Source organism: Lemur catta, chromosome 8 (assembly GCF_020740605.2).
Source record: "Lemur catta isolate mLemCat1 chromosome 8, mLemCat1.pri, whole genome shotgun sequence".
Lineage (NCBI taxonomy): Eukaryota > Metazoa > Chordata > Mammalia > Primates > Lemuridae > Lemur > Lemur catta.
In genome coordinates, this window is record NC_059135.1 from 31633763 (window position 1) to 31651196 (window position 17434).

The 17434-nt window shown below is 42.7% G+C and overlaps 1 protein-coding gene across 5 annotated transcripts in view; it reads right to left on the bottom strand.

The window, feature by feature from the left end:
- SPATS2L (spermatogenesis associated serine rich 2 like) overlaps positions 1–16486 on the bottom strand; it is a 151047-nt gene extending 134561 nt beyond the window's left edge. Inside the window, exon 1 of one of the 5 annotated variants that reach the window (XM_045559802.1) lies at positions 16456–16486. The gene's annotated coding sequence lies outside the window, so the exon portion shown is untranslated. The other 4 variants (XM_045559795.1, XM_045559798.1, XM_045559799.1 and 1 more) reach the window with 4 other exon arrangements.
- Positions 16487–17434: the final 948 nt, after the last annotated feature.

Below are 17434 nucleotides of genomic sequence, written 5' to 3' on the forward strand. Positions count from 1 at the left end.
TTTGGATGTGAAATATTACTACTTTTTTTCCCCATTTTTACTAAGAATCGAAACCTATAAAATGACAAACCAGGATTACCCTATTAAAAGACAACTTCAATTGTTCCTTTGTTCTAAGAAACTGCGTGTTAGGTACTGACTGGCAATACCTGTACCTTGATCTTCACATTAATTATGCATTTTTCCTACAAAATTGGCTGCCACACTACACCCTGTAAGTCAGACTTCAGAGCTGCCAAGAGAAATGTTCCAAATGGCTGACTTTTTAAAGACAACCTGTCACTGCACCAAATAATTCTTTGGGGGTTTATCCTTGTATATTTTATATTTCCTTTACACTTATACCTATACTAATTATTACACCTCTTTGCTGATGTACCATCTTACAGCTGAGGCTAACGATTTGTTTCCATGCGTCTCCTAATATACAAATAATGAAATGTACAATTCCTTTGACAACATCAGTTTACTTAGGGTGTTATTGCTTAACTCCTAAGCTGATGTATACAAAATACTCTGTTTCCTAGGGAGATAAGTAATTCTGGCCTAGCCCATACAACTTAAATAAAGAGTTTTATAGTTTTGACTAAATAAGTATTTTCTTCCCTGAGGCTTCTTTTCATCAAATAATCATATCAATGCTTTAGTTAACACCTTATTTTAATGAGGCTTGGTTCCAAAATATATAAGAACATATACACGCAAGAGGTACTATACTAAGCCAAGTATTCCAGCCAAGTGTTCTTTTACCTGGCACCAAGTGACATTTTGTAGAAAGCACAATGGTAACTATTCATTCTGCCAGCCTCATAGAGATAGGCATGAACTACATGCCAGAATGGAAAAAGCTTAAGCTTTGAAATCAGACAACTGGCTTCGAATACCATCTCTACCACTATCTCTATGACCTTGAGTGAACTACTTTCCTCCCCTCAGAGATGTCTCAACTGAAAAATGGGGGGCGGGGAACAGACTTACCTCAAAGGGGCTGTGAGAGTTAAATGAGAATTTTGCTGTAAAGAACCTAGCATATAGCCTGGCACATTAATAGACACTAAAGAATTGTTAGGTTTTTTTTCTGCCTCTCCATAAAATGCTGTTAGTAATTCATTTTGAATCTGCTCTCCATGCACAAAAAATAATGTAAAGGATATTAGCTGGAGTGCTCTTTATGACAGCAAAGAATTGGAAATGATTTAATTATAAATAAATGTCAACATTAAGGTATATTCATATATTGAAATTTATGTAATCATTCCAAATATTTTTCAAATAATATTTTATAACCAGGAAAAATTTACCCTAGAATTTGAGTGAAAATAGTTGAAAAGAAAACTTGTATAAATAATAATCGTAGTTCACACTTACTGAGCATATGCTATGGGCCAAGAACCACGCTACATACTTTATATGCATTATCTCATTACTTCTTGCAATAAACTTATTAGGTGCATGCTACTATTATCCCTATTTTATAGAAGTAGAAATTGAGGTTTTGAGAGTTTAAGCCATTTACAATCACTACATAAGTAGTATAGCCAGGACTTGAATCCCAAAGTGTCTGCTTCCAAAGCACTTTTAACTACTAGGTCACACTGATTCTTCAGTACAAATTTCCCATGTCTCTCTTGAGGCTAGTTTAAAACATACAAATATATGCATGCACATACACTTACAATCACACAAAAATGTACACCTGGAAGGAAAACATATCAAATGCTAATGGTGACAATCTCTGGGTAGTGAAATTTTAGCTTTTATTTTTTATCCATTTCTGTATTTTCCAAATTCAATGAATATGCATTGTTACTACAATAATAAAATTTTTTTCAAAAAGGAAAATGTGTGTACACTTTGAAAAATATAAATTACTGCATAAATACGAGTATTTTTATGAAGCAATAATTTATCCCTTGACTTATTATAGAGTTGGGTTTCTCAGGGCTACTATTCTTTTAAGTTATTATTTTTTTCTCTCTAGTCCAAGGCAAAAGACATGTTTTAAAAAGCTATTTTGTACATGAATACAACAAAATATAGTACAGAAAGCATCGTATGTGTTATTTGACAGATATTTGACATTAATATAAAAAGTCAAAGAATTTGTGTGAGGGGGAAAAATAAAAACCTCTTTTCAAATAATACAGAATTTTCTGCTCAGAGAAAACACATCCATTAGTGACATAATGCCATCAGTGTATTCTCTGTCATGGTCATGTTAGTGATACTGTCATGGAGCCATTTATGTAGGCGCCAGCACACTGTTTGGACATGCCTCAGCCTGATGAGTGTCTACCCAGGAGGCGTGAATATAATGATGTGTTGGAGTGACACCTAAGGAGTAATTTCCTGTCACCCTACCAATTCGTTTTAAGAGCGATGATTCCATAAAGAGAACTGAATGAGGTACTAAATAGCTATTCCCTTCAACCAGACAAGTGCATGTGAATTCAAATGATAGGTGAGATTTTATTTTACAAAATTACTTTTTTCTTTTAAGAGAAATTAACAATAAGTTTATTTAGATAGGATTTTCAGTAAATTTTTCAATAGAAAAATTACTGCAATCTAAAAGTTACTCCAAAGGAATCTTGTTCTTCATAATAGGGGTTCTATGAGTGACAATAAGTGGGCCAACAATGACTGCATTACTAAGGCATTTGATTAAGTCTTTCCCAGACTATAGGTGAAAGATTATCAAACCAATTTAAAAAAAAAAAACTAACAAAATTCATGTATTGATGTCAAGAAGTCTCTTGTGGAAAGTCAAGGCTCTATCTTTGGCCTGTCTTAATTAACATTTTTATCAACGACAGAGAAAGTACCATATTCAAATATGCAATTGATAAATAAGTGAAAAGTTATCACTAATAAATTGAATTAGAAAATTAGAATTCAAAACTGTCTTGATAAAGAGGAAAAATAATTTGACAAAAAGAGAAAATTTAACAAGGATCAATGTAAAATCCTTTAAAGAGGCACACATGAAACTGCTCAAGTAGCTAGAAAGGGGAAACACGGCTTTGTAGCAATTGTTAAGAAAAAAAGGCCGGGCGCGGTGGCTCATGCCTGTAATCCTAGCACTCTGGGAGGCCAAGGCGGGTGGATCACTCGAAGTCAGGAGTTCGAGACCAGCTTGAGCAAGAGTGAGACCCCGTCTCTACTAAAAAAAATAGAAAGAAATTATCTGGCCAACTAAAATATATATACAGAAAAAATTAGCCAGGCATGGTGGTGCATGCCTGTAGTCCCAGCTACTCGGGAGGCTGAGGTAGGAGGATCGCTTAAGCCCAGGAGTTTGAGGTTGCTGTGAGCTAGGCTGACGCCACGGCACTCACTCTAGCCCGGGCAACAAAGCGAGACTCTGTCTCAAAAAAAAAAAAAAGAGTTGGAAGTTTTATTTGACTTTGTATATGAACTAATGATGTGCCGCTCCTGATTTACAAAGAAGGCCAACGAAATATTTGACTAGATTAATAAAACTAGAGTGCCCTGACGGAGGGAGATAATAGTAGCCCTATGTTTTCTACTGTCCGAGCATTCAGGAGCAGATGTTGTGTTCAAGATGCCTCATCACTAGGACGGCATAGGCAAAGTGATGGGCACCCAGAAAAGTGTTAACAGGATGAGAAAGATCAATTAAGAGAACCAGGACCACATAACCCTGAAAGGAGACAACTTCCAGGAGATACAATCACTGTATTTGAAGAGCTACCACACAGAAGGTGCACATTTATTTCTGTGGCATTCCAAAGGGTGGATGGAAGACCAAAGGGGAGGAAGAGGTTCTAAAAATAGTTTTGTTCACTTGTGCTTAATAATCAGTATTGGTCCAACCACAAGTCAGACAAAGTCCAAATCTAAAGGGACTTACAATCTAGGAATGTTGGCTGGGCACAGTGGCTCATACCTGTAATCCAGGCATTCTGGGAGGCCAAGGCAGGAGGACTGCTTGAGCTCAGGACGAGACCAGCCTGAGCAAGGGCGAGACCCCCATCTCTACAAAAAATAGAAAAATTAGCTGGGCATGGTGGCGTGCACCTGTGGTCCCAGCTAGTTGGGAGGCTGAGGCAGGAGGATCGCTTGAGCCCAGGAGTCTGAGGTTGCTGTGAGTTATGCTGACGCCACAGCACTCTATCCAGGGTGACAGAGTGAGACTCTGTCTCAAAAAAGAAAAAAAAAAAAAGATCTAGAAGCATTGCAGACACTTTTAATTTCTTCTCAGTAACTCAAGAAGATACTCCCACCATATTTATTGCAAGCAATACCGAAGTATGCCTCACCTTAATAAATAAGAAAAAAACTGAACATTTAAATGCAACCCAGAAGAGTCCAGAAGGTGAAATTCTACAAAAGTTTGGAAATTATAAATTACTGTTGCCATGGAAACCTTAGTTGATCTCATCCACTGCAGCTGAGACAGTTCTTGCTTAGGGACGACCAGAACAATAAATGAGTTTGTATATTCAGTGTCACAAGCCAGCACTAAGTAACATTTCTAAATGCCTTTATTTTTAATTTTTGAGGCAGCAGATTTGCATTTTCTCCTTAGTGTTCATGATTTTGATATGACGATCAAGGCTGTGGTATTACAGTGGGGTGACCAACTGAGAGCCGAGGCTGGAAGCCCTGTGCGTGCACTGAACCCACCATTCAGATTTCACAGGGGAAATAAATGAGAAAAGACAAAGACCTGCCAGATCAGGACATATGCAGTCACAGTAGCCAGCATGATATCTTCCATTTTCCCCTTTAAAAATTATAGGACTGCCCACATTCCTACAATAAACACTTGTCGATCAAAAGTGGCAGTATGTCAGATCAGACTGTTTCACTGCTCTTTATGGCACTTCAAAAAATGGGTTTTCTCGGTTATGTATTAGCTATCATTATAATACATGAAAGTCAGCCCACACTGAGAACAACATTGCCTCCAATCAAAATCATTCATTTTGTAGAATGCTAAAGCTTTTTCCTCTCTTCTTGTAAGCAACAAAAGCTACAACAAAAGAACTTCCCAAACACCCACAGTTAAGGAAAGAATGGCTCCAACAAAATAAGTGTGAAAAATCTGTCCCTGGTGTCTAATTTGTATATGAATCTTCCTTTGCAGGGTATTTTAGTGGCTTTCTTTATCTGTAATTTACCAGCAAAGAATAGAAATAAAAGTTTATTTTGATGGCAGTGCACCTGACTATTCAGAGATTCAAAAACCTGCTTTGTTAATTGTTATGCTATCCTGGCAGAGGATGTAAACATGTCTGTTTTCCATGGCTTCATGCTGTATCCATAATCTCAAATGAATATTTTCACAAATGCAAACCAATAGGCAGGACTGGACTTAAGCAAAATGTGAAAGCAACTTCATTCTGGTATTTTTTCACTCTTGGTTGGGTAAAATCTGGGCCCCTTGACCCAGATTTCATATCTTCTTCCTTATCAGTCTCAGGGAAGGGTCTATAAAAATATTCAACCTAAAGAGTATAGGTCTGATAAATTTAAATTACCCCTTCCACAGTATTTGCATTTTAAGTCCTGGTGCTGGGAACTTTATATTTTATCTTATTTAGTCATAACAAAATCATAACAAAACTGGTATTATTAATTTCACTTCATACATGAGAAAACTGAGGTTCAGGAAGATTAAATAACTTGCTCAAATTCATATAGACAGCAATTGCATGAGTCAAAATCAGGTCTTTCAAGTGCCAAAGCTTGTCTTCTTTTTCTTCTAAACCATCCTGGTCTTAGGAGAATAGAGTTTTTATGATGTACACTTGCACATATTAGAAAGCAAGAAAGAGAAAGTGTTGATATTTGAAGTGCCCTTTGCAATAGTATGGATTCTGAAATCACACCACAAAGGTAGCCACCTTTCCAATCCACACATAAGACCAACCCTCCCAGTGGAGACAAAGATACAGACGTATCATAATTTAAGAAAATCAGCCCTAGAGTTGCCTTCCCCTTTCTCCTTCCACGTTGCACATATGGTACAAATGGAACCCAGAGACCAATGAGGCAGCCAATTAATAAACAACGTTTGGTGTCAGGGGTCTGGAACCAGGGAACAGCCAGTATCCAGGCCAGTCATTCAATTCCACAAATATCTATTTAGTTTCCTGACCATGGCTGGTAGGTGTCAGTATTGAAGATGCCTAGAAGGGAGTACCAGTGACCCAACCCTATGGCCTATAGCTCAGGAACAACAATATTGTCCCAAGAAGGCTTAGAAAGACATGGCAGGACCCTTACCCACAATGATCTGGGATTCCTACACACAAACTCAAAGTCAGGACTTGGGAATATAGGAGCCTGGTGCACAAATGAAAACTTGGTTACCCAGGAAGCTGTGTTAGGGCCACCTGGGTAAACTGCCTGGTCACTCCGAGGGTGAGTCACTAAGGTTCAGGTGAAAGGGAGCTGTATTCCCTCTGCAGAGGGTCAAAACTGGTCCTGAGTCATGCAAACACGGGAGAAGTAACCACACCGGGATGTCACCACTCCTTTCAGGCCACTTTCTGTAAATGTATGACTTTCCAACTTTTATTTTCAGCATAAGAACCTCTCCCCTTAACAAAATCTTATACAAATGCTTACTATGTAAAGCAAATACAAACAGCTGTCCAGGTTGAAACCCAGAAGGGAAGTTCTTCTCAGAACCAAAGAGTTCAACAGAATACAGCATGCAGATCACCAAGGGAGAAGACACTGAGTCACACTGCCTATCAGACTTCACTGGAATCGAATCCCACTGGACTTTTCTCTTGACAGTCATGCTGTCTTCCCATCACTTCCTCCAGGAGAGTTTCTCCCTGCTGCTCCAACTCAATAAGCTCTGGCTTCCTATCAGAGGTTGGCTTCTCCACTGTGAACACATCAAGCTCTGCATATTTCCTAGGGCACAATACACTATCTTACATGTCTTTCTGGCAGCCCATATGCCCTTTTTGGCCAACTGATCCACAGATAGCTGCCCGCAGTGTCTTAAGGCATAGCTAACTTCTGTAAAGCACTTAGTTTTTTCACACATTATTTTGTTTGATGCATGATGATTGTATGATGTGCATGTTATTGAGACTCGAGACTCATGGATTCATTAACTTGCTCAGGTCCTAGAGCTGAATGGCAGGAGGGTGGGGACTTAGCTCACTAGGAAGGCGCAGTGGCAGGAAAGGGGACCTCAGAGACCTGGGTCTCAGTGTTTCACCTGGCACCTCACAAGTAGGAGGTATCCAGGGAATGTGACTCCACTTTCCCTTCTTTTGCACTTTCTGTCTATCTTAAATGCTCCCTCTGCCACGCCACAAGAATTCCTGCTTCCCATTCCTGATGGAGACTGGGTATGCCCGATGGACCAATGTGCTTTCACAGTGCTTTCCACCTTGTGCACATGGTATGCATGACTCCTGGCTGTAGCACCTCAGAATCTGTCTCTCCCATCCTGAATCTTATCCAGAACACTTTATACCTCTGGATTTAAGAAACTGAGCAACTAATACTTCTCAATACCAATAGGGTTGACTTAATCATTCGAAAAGCTCATAGGCTTGGCTCACACAGGACGCATCTCCTTGGAATGAGATGTTCTATAACAACACTGTCTAATCAAACTACAACGTGAGCCACACAAGTCATTTTAAATTTTCTAATAACCATGTTTTTAAAAAAGGTAAAAAGAAATATATGAAATTAACTTTAATAATATATTTTATTTAAACCACAGTATCTAAAACATTATTGTTTTAACATGTAATCAGTATTAAAATTTGTCACATGAGGTATTTTACATTTTTTTCACATAAAGTCTTCAAACCCATGGTGTATTTTACACTTACAGCACATCTCAACTTGGACTAGCTCATCAGCTATATGCAGCTAATGCTACAGTACTGGACTGCACAGTCCCATAATCTGTTCTCTGTTCCCATCCTTCCATCATTTCTTTCCTATAACAACTCACTTCCTTTAGTGGGGATGCTACAGGCAGGGGTAGACAGTGGGGACCAGGATCGTTAGAGGACACTTTGACACACACCTGAAAGGAAGGCCCAGATTACAAGGAAGCTTTCGTGCCATGCTAAAGAGCTTAGATTTTAACCTAGAGATTCAGAAACTCTGCAGAAGGACCTTAAGCAGTGAAGAATCATGATCATATCTGCCTTCTAGAAAGGCAGCCATGTGGGGACTGGGTTGGAGGCAGGCCAGGTACAAGGCAGCAAGACCAGTTGTGAGGCTACTGCAACAACCCCCCCAGAGAAGGGATGAGGGCCGGAACCATCGCAGCAATGATGGGAATAGTAGAGAGAGGAAAGAGCACATTCAAGAGAGTTTGAGAATACAGTCTCCACAGGGCTTGGTGGCCAATAAAATGTAGGGGTTGAGCAAAAGGGAGAAATTAGAACAACTTCTAGATTTTTAAGTTGGTGAAGCAGGTTTCATTCATTGAGATAGAGAACACAGAATATGCTGAAATGGATATGGGGAAGTGATGTTTTGAGCTTATTGAGTTTAAGGTGCCTGGGGTAGGTGTCAGGTAAGAGTTAAGGGTTGGAGATGCAAATTTCCAGTGGAACCAATGGCATTTAGGTGGCAGCAGAAAACCGTAGAGGAGCTGCTCCAGGGCAAATGTGAAGAGGGAATAGAGAGCTAAAGGCTGAATTCTAGGGAATGCTGACGTTTAGAAGGAGAGGACCCTAAAGAGAAGTCCAGAACAGAGCAGTTGGGTGACAGGAAAAAAGACTGAGGGAGAGGGTTGACTCAGAAAACAGGTGGGCAACATTTCAAGGAGCAGAGCACAGTCAATAATGCCAAATGTCACGCAAAGGTCAAGAATGAAAGGAGAATTCTGGACAATAGTTCTAGTGGCTTGAAGAACAGAGGCAGCCATGAGGAGAGGCCAGGACCGCAGGGGGCTGGAGATGAAGGGAGGAAGAGGTGCACGACATGCATGAGGGCCCGTGTTTAAGAAGCTGCCTGCTAAGTCCAGGAATGAGACGGATCATAACCAGACCGGGAGAAGGGACCACAGGAATTTGTCTATCTTGTTCTGTTTTTATAAAGGATGAGAAAGACTTATGCATACTTATGTGCGAAAAGAAAAAGATGGTTGAGACCCTGAAGAAGAGATAATGGAGCCAGGTCCCTGAGGAAGCAAGAGTTCATGGCATCTAGAAGGATTAGGCTCAGACTGGAAGAAGGGAAAGGGAGAAAGGAGTGGGAAGAAGAGCTGCCATTTATAGGGACGATAGAACATCACCACTGCAAAACTGTTTTTCCTTAATTAGAAACATAAATGCAATATAATTACACATGGAGGCTTTTTCTTTCTTTAATAGTACTACGTATCATGTATAAAATCAGCTGAACACAGGAAGCAGTCACTAGAGCTCCCAATCTGTGGTCTTGGTACCTTCCCAAGTCTCCCACGCATCTTCGGACTTCTAAACCTCACCTCGGGCAATACCCACCTCCCGTAGAGCCAACAGTGGCTGTTCATAGGTGGCCTTTCTGACTGGTTGGTGTCTGTGCGCAGAACTGATAGGTAAATATTTTCAATGTCACTATGCCTTACTTTACAGGGTAGTGTTAAAAAAAAGCAGGGGCTTCAGTGTCAGACACCCACACAGGTTCACCTGTCACTTACTAATTCTGCAGATTGGATCAAGTTGTTTAACTTCCCTGAGCTTTGGTGTCCTCTTCTTACAAGGGTACATAATCCCTACCCTATCCCTGTGAGGTTTAAATGGGATGGTCAATAAGTGATAACTATGACGATGATGATGATGGTGGTGATTGGATTCACTTTGTTCTGAATCTCTAGGAATTGGGTGCCACTAACAATGAATTAGTGCTTTGCAACAATTGGCATCTTGACCCCTAAGGAGAATTAAAGAATTGACTCAGTGTTAGGAAGGGACCTTAAAATCCAAATGGCCATCCAATGTTTGTATCTTTTCTTCATCATAGTGCATGAGCAGTTTCTGCTCTCAAACTGTCTGGGCTTGATATCTGCTCTACAAATTACGAGCTACTCTACCTTTCTCAGTTTCAGTTTTGCTCTTCAGTATAATGGGCGTAATAGGAGTATATATTTCATAGCACTGTTTTGAGGATGAAAGGAGAAAATGCACGTAATTAAATAAGATATAGCCTGGTGTAGGCTATGCTTACATATATTTAACCTCCTGCAATAACATGATCCATTATAGGGCAACCTTCCTTATACTGACCCCAAATCTATCTTCCTGAAACTTGTACCCATTGGTCCTAGTTTTACGGTCCATCAGGGTAGTTCCACAGAACCAGAAGGACGGTTCTATATTAACGGTATGTTTACTGCCTCACTCAGCTCTGCTAGGTGCACTGGGCCGAGTATCTCACAGACTGCTGGCTGCTTGGGAACACAGTCTGGGAAAGACCTCTCATTTTTACATTACTGTGAAAGTGTCAACCTCCAGTGGCATTTCCATAATGCAAGAGGCCTTTGTGAGCATTCTAAGTGAGCTGGATGCTACCCAGGAACACACTGGTTATATTACTTCCAAGATTCATTTCACGCTTTATGTCATAGTTAGTTCAGCACTTGGCACCACACATAATTATTGCAGGTATCTGTATATCCTTTAGGTTCCATTATTGAACACTGTAGACCACCAATGCCCAGGGCAGTCCTAGTTGGGTTTCAGTTTAGAAGCAGTGGCAGTGTAAGAGTATTGACGCTAGAATCAAAAAACTCTGGAATTCACCCCTGTCACCCTTCCCCCATCCTTATAATCCCAATAATAGCTACTGAAATCTTACCCAAATCCTTCCAGTAAGCAGCTGAAACAACTATCACTCTAGTACTCTTCAGTCCCCAACAGAAGGAAATTTTCTCTTGTGAGCTCTCTTAGACCTTTGTTTCTGGGATTCATTTGTTATTTCTCTTGTTAGACTATAAACTCCTTCCTAGCCTTGCACAAAGCAAGTCTTACGAAGCAATTATATTTTGTCCTTATTACAATGTGGCAGACTCCTCCCTACATCACCTTTCACCCTCAGGTGGATCCCCCACATTAATTTTTTTTTTTTAATTTACAAGGATGCTTTTAAATGAAAAGGTTGAGCAGTTCTGCAATACGGTCTGAAATTTTAGGGCCGATTAGCTGAACTTTTATATAACTGATAACTTTAGCCTAACTGTTTTATGTATGAAATACTGGCATAAAGCCTGAATGCTTTTATTTTTGCTCACTACTGGGACCCATCACTCCACCTTAAAATAACTACAGGCTTCTTAATTCCAACTCACAACTGCCAGGCTCCATCATTATCTCAACTCTGGGAAATGCCGAGTCCTCAGAATTCTCACAGCTGATGAATGGAGAAGCTGATTAGAACCACTGAAGAAAAACGGGAAAAAACTCCTTGACAGATGCCTCCTTCAAATGCTTGTCCCTTCTATCCAATGTCAACATTAATTTCTATGCTAACAAATATTTATTGAGGTCATGACTAGGTGTCAGACTGTGAGCTAGGCCCTGGGGATCCAATGGTGAGCGGTACAGGGTCTATACTGAAGCCCATCATTTAAAAAAAATTCACCCTTATAGTTTATTCATTTTACAGGTATATTTATCAAGTGCTTGCTATGATCAAGGGCCTGTTGAGGGTTCAAAGATAGAATATAAGGTACACCAGTGCCCTCAAGGAACTCGCAACCTAGTTGAGAAAGCAAGAATGAAGCACACAACAGTGTAAGAGAGTCTGATGGGCTAAAGGAACCACGCAGACAAAAAGGGCAGAAGAAACCAATGAGAGTAACACGATCAGGGCAGGCAGACTTGAACTTCAAGAATGTGGTTAGGTCAGAGAAAAAAGGAAAAGGCATTCTAAAAGGCAGAGCATGAACAAAAGGGTACAAGTGAAAACGAGCATGTCATTTTAGAAGAGCAGTGAGATCCAACTAGTAGAAACAGAAGGTTCATGTTGGGAAGAAGCAGAAAATAAACTTGGTGAGTTAATCTGGGGCAAGACCTTGAGTTACATTAAAACCAGGTTGAGAGACTGGGCAATGGGGGAGGCCACGGAAAGCATGTGTACGATTGCAAAGAGTACTAGCTTTAGAATCAGAGAAACTGGAGTTCAACACAGCATTTCTGAGAGACAATCCTTGCAGAAGAGTTCTAAGGAGAAGAGCTTTAGGAAGGCTGATGTGGTAGAAGTGTGCAGAAGGGGGAAACTCTATTACAGAGAGACCAACATGCAGACTATAATCATCCTAGGAAACAGTGATGGCCAAGGGCCTGGGATCTAAGAGGGAGAGTGAAGAATGAAAAGGAAAGGCAGGGACTGGCTCAGAGAAACTTACAAAGGAAGAGTTAACAGGACTTGTTGCCCAATTTCACAGCAGGAGTAAGAGAGAGAAGGGTCAGGGATGGTTCCTATATCTCCAGTCTGAGTGATGAAGAGAATGCTAAAAGTAGCAAGAAAAGGAAAGTCTTTTCATCATAAAAGGAACAAGTTTAGCAAAGAATATGAAAGGTTTGTTATCAGGCATGTAGCCTTTAGCCTGACAGCAGGACGTTCACCATGAACAGTCTATTAATTAAGCAAGTGGATAAATGGAAATGGAGTTTGATCAGTACTAGAGGTAAAGATCCGTATGATGTTTAAGGATAAATAACATCACATTTAAGAATTTTTATTAGAAAATAAAAATATTAGCTATTAAACAAAAATAACAAAAACGATATAAATAGGAGAGAGAAATACATCTTCACAGACTATTTTTCTCAGCTGTGGTACTTAGGGGATCCTATCCATTACCACAACACTGAAAGAATAAACTTCTGTAGAAATTCAACATATGGCCTATTTACATAACAAGCATCACAATTCCAAATTAGCCATTTTGATGTGTCAAGGAAATAACACCTTCATACCAGACTACTTCAAAAAAGGGAAGAAAAAGAAAGGTTTGTTTTTCTTCTATAATTATGTTTACTGGGTTTTTAACTGTATCATAAAAATCATGTTTTGATTGTGTGAGTACACTCTAAGTTGGAACAGTGATGGAATGAATTGATTAGCTGAAAATGTACAACCATTCAGAGATCAATAAATAAACCCAATCATGTACATCTGTCTATATATCTACCTCCATGTCCTGTGTCATGCTTGTAAAAGCTACTGTTCTGTGTACAGAAATTATGATGAATATATGATTTCATTATCAGAGTCAAATAATAGTAAAAGTGCTACAGAAGATGAGTAGGAAAGAAGCACTATGGAGCAGTGCCTGAGCAGTACCTGTCAAATGCATACAAAACACACTCCATTCTTGTCACATCATAAGACAGGTGGTCACAACCAACATCTTACCATGAGCAACCTCAACTTCTTTCATCTTAGCAGATGTAACCAGAAGTTCTTATGCCGGCTAACCTCATAAGATACTGATTAAAGCTGTATAAAGGTAACAGAATGAAGACCACCTATGCACCTCCAACACACAGCCAATAAGGAATGAATCATTCACCGTGAATGTTAGCACAGTTTTCTGATCACAGATTGAGAAACTGATAAAAATGAGGACCAAAAGTGAGATATTTCTAAAGCTTAACTTCTGATGGAAAGTGTTATCATTTACATGGCAAAGGCAATCTATAAGATGCTGCAGATTGGCAGTGCTTCAAAGACTGCAATGGTGCAGCCTAAGTATTTTCTTTCCCTGATCATTACTGGCGTGGCAGAGCAGCTTCACAAGCTCTTAGACAACCTCTCTTCACAATGGCCTCTTGGAAAATCAGTGCAAGCAGAGAAACTATCAATTGAAGGTTTTCACGAGGGAGGCTCCCTAAAACAAAATGAATACAAAGGGAGTCTTGATCATTTTGCCTGTCCAAATGAGCACATTAAAGTAAGTTGATTCTTAGGAAATCATTTAATATTTTCAAAGATTAAAAAAAGCAAATTGCCAATTAATACACTTCTTTCCCAGATGTTCAGTTTTTACCAACCTCTTAAATATTCTCTGCATTCAAGTGATTGTATTTTTATGCAAATTATCTTCTGAGGCTAGTCTCTAGTTTGTGCCAGTGTGTGTGTGTGTGTGTATGTGTATTTAAAGCCACCCATACAGAATTTGACATGTTTTCTGTTCTGCTCCTTCATAAAATAGGTTTTAACACAGCTTGAGTTTATTCCAAAACTCCAATTAGAGACTGCAGTATTTGCCTTGTCCAAATAGAAGATCATTCCCAAAGTTGATTTTTCCCCATTTAAAATCCAACAAATATTATCATACACAGATATTTTTAAACACAGTTACTAGATAAAACTGCTCCCATCTAACAACACATTGCTTTCTGGTTAAGTAACACAATTTCATAAGGTCTATAAAATACTTTATCCAGAAGGCAACTTTGTACTTTATTTTCAGTGTCTTTCAAAATAATGGGTTTTGTTACTTGAATAGTCTTTTTTTCAGAATGAAGCGATTTTGACTTCCTGTCCTTTCTTTTCCCTGCCATATTACACATCTGCTTAATCTCTGGAAAACAAACTCAATCAGAGTGGCAATGAATCGTTTCCTTAAGACAAACTAAAACGATGTAATAAATGTCACAACACCTTATTCTTTCAAATACTGCCATAAAACCACTTTGTACAGGCTCTAAAATTTCAGAGTCATTTTTCCTTAAAGTCTATAGGTTTGTAAGGGGGGTTGGCAAATACTTTGATGTTTTAAATTTTTTAAATAAGCAGATGAAAACATTACACATAACATTTTATGTGAGGAAAGAGGCTGTGTTTTAAGTTCAGTGGTTTTCACTAGTTCTTAAGCTGCAAACCATGTAATAAACTCAAAGGAAAATGCTGTACAGAAACAATCTTTAATGAAAGCGTCAGGTCTCCAAAACCTTGACATCCGCTAAAACCAGGATTGCTGAAAACCGAAAAGCTCATGAAGTTCACGCACACACACCGAGCTCCCCACCCCACCCCACCCGGATAACTGGAAACCCTCCACTCGCGAAGATGGGAGGTTTCGGTCGCATCCCCGTCCAGGTGAAGTGTCGGCCCTTCACCCCCCGCGCCTGCAGAAGCGTGAACCACGGAGCGGAGTGCGAGCGAGCAGGGCTGTCTTCCCCGACATGCCAAAGTCAAGCGTGTCCAGAGAACGGGAATAACCCTCTCCGCGCCTCGGAAACCGCCCAGGCTTCGGCTCCCGTCCGCCGCCTGCGGGCTCCGCGGTCCACCCGCCCAGATGCGGCGGCACAGCCACTTCGTCCCGCGGCCGGGGCGCTCGGCGTCTATTCCTGTCACCCGCGCCTGCCATCGCAGCGTGTACGCGAACGCTCGGGGACCCGGGGACGGGGCGCCGAGGGGCGCGAGTTTCCGGGGCGCGCGGCCCCCGCACCCGGCCGTGAGCTGAGGGCGGGATGGTCCCGGCTGACGCGGACGGGCAGCTTCGCGGCTCGGAGCCGGAGGGCGGCGGGCGGCGGTGGGGCTCCCTCGGGTTTGAGACTGGATGGGGCGCCCGCGCGGGAGCACGGCAGGAGAGGGACCGCGGCCGCGGGCGATTCAGATCCGGGGCGGGCGGGTCCACGTCGGAGCGCGGCGGCCACACGCTCGCCCAGGGCGCGCAAATGCGCGTCCGAGCCACCGCCTCCTCCCGCTCGCCCGCGCCGGCCAGAGAAAGGCAGGACGGCGACCTCCGCGTCCGGCCCGCGCCGCCAGTCCGCGTTGGCGCCGAGCGCGGGCCACACCCAGCGCCCCGGGAGGCAGCGGGGGCTGGGCGGCCGGGCTGCGGAGCGCGCCGCCGGCCCGAGTCTCCGTCCCGGCCGCTTAGGCCCGCCGCGTCCTCCCGCGCCCGGCGTCCCGGGCCCGGCCAGCGGGCGCGGAGGGAGTCCCGGCGGTGGCGGCGGCGGCGGGGATCCCAGGCTTACCTCGGTGCCGATCGCCGGCCGCTCTGTCCCCGGCCGGAGGCGCGGTCGCCAGGGGAAGCTCGGCGGCAGTGGCGGCCCCTGCGGCGCGGAGGGCTGGCCGAGCGGGAGCCGCTGCCTGGGCCGCGCGCCGTCCCGAGCTCGCCCCGCGCTGCCGGCGCTCGCGGCGGAGGGCGCAGCCGGCTCGGCCCCCGGACTGGATTCCTTCACTGACACAACTCCGGCTCGGCCGCTCCACGCAGGGACACTCCCGCCCCTCGCAGGCTGCCCCCGCCCGCCGGCCCGCCGGCCAGCCCGCCCCTCAGTGTCACTCACCAGGCGCACACACCCCGAGCCGGCGCCCCTCGCTCCCGCTCGCACACACAGCGCTGCTCACGCCTCTCTCGGGTTTTGTATCCGCTCACACGCACGTTCTGACACAGATCCCTTCCCTCCACGCGCCCTCCCTAGCTCCTTTCCCACCCCACTTTCTAGAAGAATCCCCGTACAGCTTCCGCACTTTGCTTGCTTGCCCCACACCAACCTTCTCGCCTTTCCCCAAACCTCCGCTACACTGAAAGTCCCCCGGTCACTGAAAGATTTTGTCACCACCAGCACGTGTTGCAAGAGAATCATCCTCCCCTACCCGGGAAAATGAACTTTGCTCCCCTGGCACTGTTTACAAATGCAAGATGCTTCTCCTTTTAGATTGTAGTAATGCTTTCTGGGGATGAGCCAAGCTCAGAATGTAAACAAAGAGAGCCCATTCGGAAGCGACCTGAAAAATCAGGCTCGGAAAAAGTGCTGGGGCTGGGGCTGACCTTGGAAACCGGGCCTCCCCGGGGTGTTCGGCCCCTGCCCTCCGCTGCTGGCCCCCACACTGGCTCTGACCTCAGGTGGTAACCAAGTTACACATAGGTTGCTGCCTGGGAGTACAGTAGTCGGGAGAGTAAAGGCAGTTTCTCAATCATTATTCATGATGGAAGCACTTCAGATAACACCCCTCTTCCACAGGCAGTAGAGTGAAATGCAGGCAGCTCTCCAATTCAGCTTTGCTTTTTTTTTTTTTTTTTTGAAGGGTGACTTCTTAGCTTCCCTTTTTCTCAATACCAGTAACTGTTTCTCAGTGGCTTCTTGGATGTCAAAGCTCTTTACAAATATCAGACCAGAGTCCTTTATGCTTCTCAAGCTCCAGACTCTAATGGGCCCCCGAGTGTACAGCAGAGTCATATATCACCCGATGTTCAGGAATTCATAATTTGAAATAAAATACAAACATCTTTCGGGTAAAGTTCAAATCTGCTAACATAACGTACCGCTGTTCACAAAGCACAGCCGTAGTTAGGAAGAGAGGAGCTAAAAGGAAAGAAACTCATTTTCTTACATGACTAGTTGTTGTTCTTGCTACCTTGTAGTCACCCTGGAATGGTGTGTGGATCATAGAATTTATTTAACAAACATTTGCTAGTGCTGTATAAGCAAGCAATGGCTCATTTAATCCTGCCAACAATCCCTTCAGGTAG